Source organism: Lolium perenne, chromosome 4, assembly GCF_019359855.2.
Source record: "Lolium perenne isolate Kyuss_39 chromosome 4, Kyuss_2.0, whole genome shotgun sequence".
Lineage (NCBI taxonomy): Eukaryota > Viridiplantae > Streptophyta > Magnoliopsida > Poales > Poaceae > Lolium > Lolium perenne.
Genome location: NC_067247.2, coordinates 100,197,399 through 100,204,759, shown reverse-complemented (window position 1 = coordinate 100,204,759; position 7,361 = coordinate 100,197,399). Strand labels below are relative to the sequence as shown.

Genomic DNA, 7,361 nt, shown 5'->3' with positions numbered 1-7,361 from the left:
TCCAGCATTCGGATGCACAACAAAGATAATATGCAAAGGAAACAAATATGAGATTACAAAGAGCATATGCAAAGGAAACAATTGTACAAAGATGAGTTTGGAGTCAATTGTACAATCAATTCTTTTAAAATAACTCTCCTATGCAATACGGCGTGTATGGAAAAGAATCTGCCACTCACTGCACAAGCAGCTGACCTAGGTCTTGTACTTTTGAGGTACTAAAATCATAAGCAACCACTCTTGCTCTCGACACCCACAAGAAGACAATCTCTTTATATGGATGAAATCGAGGAAACAAATACCTCCCTCCAAATATTCAACTTTATATGTGGTCTCAAGGATAACACCATCATCAAAGTCCCATTCGGAGTTATCTTCCGCAAGTGCTTCCTTAGCACCTTCATCACACCAACCTTCATGTAAGATCCACGGTCCAGGGATTGCATCCGCAACAACACTGAACAAGAAAATTTCGCCACCACGGGTCGAAGATTGGTGTCAATCTTCAATGTCCACTCCATTAATTCGGTAAGCAACCATACCTGAATTTGGCGCTCCGTGTTATTATAAACCAAAGTGCAATAGACTCCCTTCTTTGATTTTCCTAGATAAAGACGAGGACAATTTTCACCATGATCGGCGGTTTAATCATTTCATACCCACCATCCGACAAGGTTATGCTGCAAATGTCAAATGAATGAAGATTAGTAGGATGAGGGATCAAGACACGGATTAAGTCCGCAATGCAAGAGTGGGAATGGCCACCTTCGTCATATGTGTTAGACAATATGCTTGATGTATTACCAGGGGGCCAAAGGCCACAATATATAGTACATGTGCAGGAAGCCCCCTAACATATGGGGAAACTACAATATACAGATATATACTCTAACACCCCCCCTCAAACTCATGGTGGATCCACAACACTGAGTTTGGAGAGTAAAAAGTCATGCTGTGCTCGAGTTTGTGCCTTTGTAAAAAAATCCGCCAACTGCAAATCTGAAGGCACATAATGAACCGCAACGACCTCATCCTGCACCTGAGCACGTGTATAAAAAGCATCAACACCAATATGCTTGGTTAGCTCATGCTTGACCGGATCACGTGCAATACTGATAGCACCTGTACTGTCAGACAAAAGTGCAGTGGGTGTCGTAACAGAGACCCCAAAATCTGCAAGCAACCACCGTAACCAGGTCACCTCAGCAATCAACAAAGCCATAGCCCGCAGCTCAGCCTCAACACTCGAACGAGAAACCGCTACCTGTTTCTTCGTCTTCCAAGCAACAAGCGAACCACCAAGAAACACACAGTAAGCAGAAAGTGAACGACGATCCGTAGGATCACTCGCCCACGTTGCATCCGAGTAGCACTGGAGCTGGAGAGAGCTAGAACGAGGAAAGAAAAGGCGACAAGTGATCGTGCCACGAAGGTAACGAAGAACACGGAGGAGATGACTGTAGTGAACAGTGGTAGGAGCTGAGACAAACTGACTCAGAATATGAACAGGATAAGAAATATCAGGACGAGTGACAGCAAGATAAACAAGACTCCCAACAAGATGGCGATAACGTGTGGGATCAGGAAGAGGATCACCATCAGTAGGACGAAGCTTAACATTAAGCTCCATAGGAGTATCAACCGTGCGCTCATCCCCAAGAGCAGCACGAGCAAGAAGATCCTGAATGTACTTCTCCTGAGAGATAGAAAAGCCATCAGAAGTGGAGGAAACCTCAATCCCAAGAAAATAGCGAAGAGGACCAAGATCAGTCATGAGAAACTGATCACGAAGACGAGCCTTTACAAAGGCAATATATTCAGGATCATCACCAGTAATGATCATATCATCAACATAGAGAAGGAGAAGGGTGCGTCCACGAGGAGAAGTGTGAACGAAAAGTGCTGGATCATGAAGACTAGGAGAGAAACCAGCAGCAGTCACCACAGAGGCAAAGCGCTCAAACCAGGCACGAGGGGCCTGTTTGAGACCATAGAGAGAACGTCGAAGACGACAAACCATCCCGTCGGGAACAGAATACCCAGGAGGAGGCTGCATGTAAACCTCCTCACTAACCTCGCCATTAAGAAAAGCATTCTGAACATCAAGCTGGGAGACAGACCAGCGGCGAACAGAAGCAACAACAAGAAGGGTACGCACAGTAGTCATATGAGCCACAGGGGCAAAAGTCTCATCATAGTCACGACCGTGCTCCTGCTGAAAGCCACGAGCCACAAGACGCGCTTTATAGCTCTCAAGAGATCCATCAGAGCGAGTCTTAATTTTATAGACCCACTTACACGTGATAGGACGAACACCAGAAGGGGGAAAAACAAGATCCCAAGTGCCAGTGCGCTCAAGCGCAGCGATCTCCTCTGCCATGGCAAGCTGCCATTCAGGATGACGTTCGGCATCCCGATAAGAAGTCGGCTCGGAAACGACAGAGAGACCATACTGACTAGGAGAGTAACGTAGTGGAGCACGACGCTGACGAACAGGCCGTGAAGGGGGAGGCTCATCTGCAGAAGACAAGTCATCAGAAGAAGAGGAAGAAGGGACAGCATCGGAAGGAGCCGAAGCCGGAGAACGAGGAGTACTAGGTGGACTAGACGAACGAGAGGATGGCGCCGAAGGGGGCGCATCAGAAGGAGGGAGGGGAGGAGGGACAACAGGGGGTGCATCCGGAAAAAGAAGGAAAGAAATATCATCCACCGGGTAAGTACCCGAGGTGGGGCGAGGATAGAAGGGACGCGTCTCATCAAACGTGACGTCACGAGAGATGCGCATCCGACGACCAACGGGGTCCCAACAGCGATAGCCCTTATGCTCATCACTGTATTCAAGAAAAACACACTCAACAGACTGAGCGGTCAGTTTGGTGCGTTCGCGAGGAGGCAGAAGGACATAGAAGACGCAACCAAATGAACGGAGAGTCGAGTAGTCTGGAGAAGCACCGGAGAGACGCTCGAGAGGAATGCCACCCTGTAGAGCAGCGGAAGGCTGAATGTTAATGAGGTGGGTCGACGTAGCAACAACCTCAGCCCAGAAATGTGGCGGAAGAGAAGAAGCAATCATCATAGCACGGGTGGTCTCAAGAAGATGAAGATGCTTACGCTCGGCGACGCCATTTTGAGCATGCGCGCCGGGACAAGAAAACTGAGCGAGGGTACCCTCCTCAGCAAGGACACTACGAAGGTGCTGGGAGATATACTCACCAGCAGAATCAGCACGCAACACGCGAATGGGTGAGGAATACTGAGTGCGGACCATGGCCGCAAAACGCTGATAAATAGAGAGCACCTCACTGCGAGAGTGCATGAAAAACACCCAGGTGTACCGTGTAAAATCATCAATGAATAAGATATAGTATCGATGGCCCCCTTTCGAAGCGAAGGGAGCTGGACCCCAAACATCTGAATGGACTAAATCGAACGGTCGCTGAGTGACAGACACACTAATAGGATAGGGAAGCTGAATCTGTTTGCCTAACCTACAGCCCTGACAGTGTAACGACCCATCACCAGAGACAGACCCCAGAAGGCCACGATGAACCAAAGACGACAGGCGAGAGTCACAAAGGTGACCAAGACGATGATGCCACTGCTGAAAAGAGCCGGTGACAGAGGCAACAACCGGAGGAGAACTGACAGATGGAGTGGCAGCGGAAGGAACACGAAGCCAGTCTAACTCCCAAAGCCCCGGAGACTTACGGCTACGAGGGCCAGCTCCAACCAGGGCCTGTGTGCGACGATCCTGAACCGCACAAGACTCAGCGTCAAGAATGACACGACAACCAGAATCGGTGAGCTGGCTAGCAGAGAAAAGGTTCATCTGAAGGCGAGGAACATGAGAAACATCAGGGACAGAGAAAGAGGGAGTAGAAAGGGTGCCTCTACTAGAAACAGGAATAGAGGTACCATCAGCCGTGACAACACGGACAGGAGAAATAAGAGACCGAAGAGCAGACAAAATAGAAGACTCAGAGGTCATATGAAAGGAAGCTCCAGAATCCAGATACCACAGGGACGTACCTGACTGTGTAGAAAGTGGTGGTCGCGCAGTGCCAGAAGAGCCAGTCACAGAACCAGCAGCGCCCGGCGAGGAAGAGTCTGTAGTAGCGAGCAGACCACGAAGACCCCTGAGAATGTCCTGATCAGAGAGTGCAACTGCAGAAGATCCTGAAGAGCCAGCCCGCTGACGATCCTGGAACTGCTGACGTAAACTGGGATCTCGCGTCCAGCAGGTGGAGGAAGTGTGGCCAACCTTGCCACAGTAGGTGCAATGAGGACGAGGGCGGAGACTCGGACCGCGAGGCTGCTGACGTAAACTGGAATCCCAAGCATCAAGCAGGCGGTGAAGCTGCGCTATCTCATGCGCAGAGAGGGGCGCGACTGGAGAGGTCGACGTACAATCAGGTGCCGACGAGGAGCTATCACCCACACGCACAGAGGCCACCAAAGGGGGCGACGGAGAGCAACACGCCGATGAAGTAAGAGTCAGCAAAGCGCGGTCATAACCACGTGAAGGGGCCGCGAAAGTCGATGTAGAGCGGCAGGCCGACATAGACGAAGTCGGCGAAGCGCGGGCAGAGCCGCGTGAAGAGGCCGCGAAAGTCGATGTAGAGCGGCAGGCCGACATAGGCGAAGTCGGCGAAGCGCGGGCAGAGCCGCGTGAAGAGGCCACAAAAGTCGATGTAGAGCGGCAGGCCGACATAGACGAAGTCGGCGAAGCGCAGGCAGAGCCGCGTGAAAAGGCCGCAAAAGTCGATGTAGAGCGGCAGGCCGAGGGAGACAAAATCGGCGAAGCACGACTAGGGCTGCGGGAAGAGGCCGCGAAAGTCGGTATAGAGCGGCGAGCCGATGTAGACGGAGTCAGTGAAGCGCGGGCAGAGCCGCGTGAAGAGGCCGCAAACGGCGACGAAGAATGGCTAGCAGTCATGCACGGAGGCAGCGGACAAATACCAAGAACCGAATGTGGGCCCAGAGATAAGGCGGGGTCAGCGGAAGAAGACATCGGGTAACAACGATAGTTTTTTTTTTTTTTTTTTTTGGCTGGAAGTCAATTGGACGGCCACGCAAGAAGATCAATCTGATCTCAGCACGCGCGGGCCGATCGGCCAGGGAGCAGGAAAAACCGGATCAAGCTGGGAGCCTGGCGCGAGGAGATCGACCGGATCGGCCAGGGATGCAGTTTTCCTGGCGCGAGGAGTCCTGGCGCGAGGCGGCAGAAAACGGATCGGGGCGGATCGGGACCAGGCGCGGGAGAGCAGGGGCCGGCGCCGATCGGGAGCGTCGGGCGGCACGCGGGCCGATCTGGCCGGAGAGGGGCGGATCGGGAGCGTCGGGCGAATCGGCTGGAGACTGGAGGAGAATCGGCCGTCGGCCGTGGCGAGCGAAGCGGACAGAGATCGAGCGGGACAGGAAGGACAAGTACGCGTCGGCCGGGAATAGAGGATCAATTTTGCTCTGATACCATGTTAGACAATATGCTTGATGTATTACCAGAGAGCTAAAGGCCACAATATATAGTACACTAGTTAAAATGCCCGTGCGCTGCCACGGGTCCTCAAATTTCATTTCCCAATGCACATATATAGTTTGTAATACTTATGAAAAAACAAAAAAAATCAGAGATACAGCTTCCTGTGATCAATTTCAACAAGATAATTAAACAATACATATCTTCACAACCTTTCCCCGAAAGTCAGCGGCCAAGTAGTAAACATGTGATCAATTTCAACTCTATATCAATTGAAAAGATAACAAGCATAGATTTTGCATGCCAGCTATACAGATTGCGTAGAAATTTATCAAACAGAAATTCTAGTGATTATTGATTCATTTTATCTGGCCAATTCGGAAGCAAAACCTAAAATATATTACCATTTTATTCAAGCAGCAATCGGCACCCGCACCCCACTCCGCGAGACAACGATTCATGCAAGGAGTATTTTACCATTTTTCATAGCGAAAAAAATAATACCATGAAATTCATTATAGAGATAGTGCCAGCATTCATGAACAGATTTACACATATTTTAACTGGTTCTAATCTCCAAGAATGCATGTGTGATAGTCATTTATGAGCATGTCCGAACACACAGAATACTCACTTAAATTCCATCAACATTATTCTTTGTCCATATTTACAAGAAAACAGTACTGAGTGGCTGGCAGAGAAACATACATTACAATCAGATGATGTTAGAAGTAATTTGCTTACTATAAAATTATCTGTAATATGAATTAGCAATCTAGATTACGTCGTACATCAGTACACGAATGCTAAATCAGTTAACGGCTAATGCTTCAGTTCATCTAACACTCCTCACTCATATTCATTTCTGATATCGGGATCAATCAAAGAATATATATTCCTAAAACTGATGGTAACCATTACCCAATATTATTTAACACTAAACAGATATAGCGTTCCAGACATGTAACACCTCATCCCTTTGACAATTCAAACAAACATAGAATTAGATGCACTTTTATCTCTATTTCAAGAAGATGACAACTTCCCAGGTACATAAACCAACGACCAAGTCACCAAGCACCTGAACCTAGAATTTTCTTGAACATCTCTTGGTACGTTTTACTGGTATAAACAAACCAGCATGGCAACTCAGGAGAAATAACATGACAAAAAATGCCATAGAAGCCTCTGAAATAATGCAAAGAATCTTATTCTCATATTTTATGAATAAGATGGATAGTTTTGTATGGTATTTTAAGTGTCTCGGTCTTGATTTCACCCAAACAATGCAAGTTTTGGAGATAAAGAGAACTGGAATTCAGTGTCTAACTAAGCAATACAAAAGAAGGTACCTGTTATATAATTCATTGAATTATGATTCTCCTCATTGCCATCACACTTAGAGTCGTCATATTGGCAATTTCGTACTACAAAGGTGGGCGTGCGCATTGTGCAACATTACGTGCAGCCCTGCACTGCCCAAAAAAGTGAAATGTAAGCTCAGTTTGAAAGGCAAAACAAGTTCTACAGGACTGCAGATCCCATGGATTTAACTGTAACCTCTACCCGGTGATTTGAAGTTCATGTAAGAAGTTGCTCCACGTGATTAAATGGAGCAGATCATGCCGGTGCTTCTAACTTATGGCCACACAACAATTTGCTTTTTCTTCTTACCTAGCATTCATATCTGTAACCTCCAAGTCAGCTCGTTCTCTTTGCATGGCTGATGTAGTGATGTTTCTTCTCCACAATAAGTCAATAAGTACACCCCTTTCCTCCTGATGCTATTCCCTGTTATTGTGGAATAGCAACCATGGCTGCGTTGCTTCCATCAGAGTTTCACAAACCTACCCACACGAAGACTATATTTAGTACATAACATCTT

General features: G+C 48.0%; 1 non-coding gene across 1 annotated transcript; it reads right to left on the bottom strand.

The window, feature by feature from the left end:
- Positions 1-6,060: 6,060 nt before the first annotated feature.
- LOC127297787 (small nucleolar RNA snoR103) lies at positions 6,061-6,164 on the bottom strand. The gene has a single exon (XR_007849475.1). It is a non-coding gene; the product is annotated as a small nucleolar RNA snoR103 (small nucleolar RNA).
- Between the last annotated feature and the right edge of the window lie 1,197 nt (positions 6,165-7,361).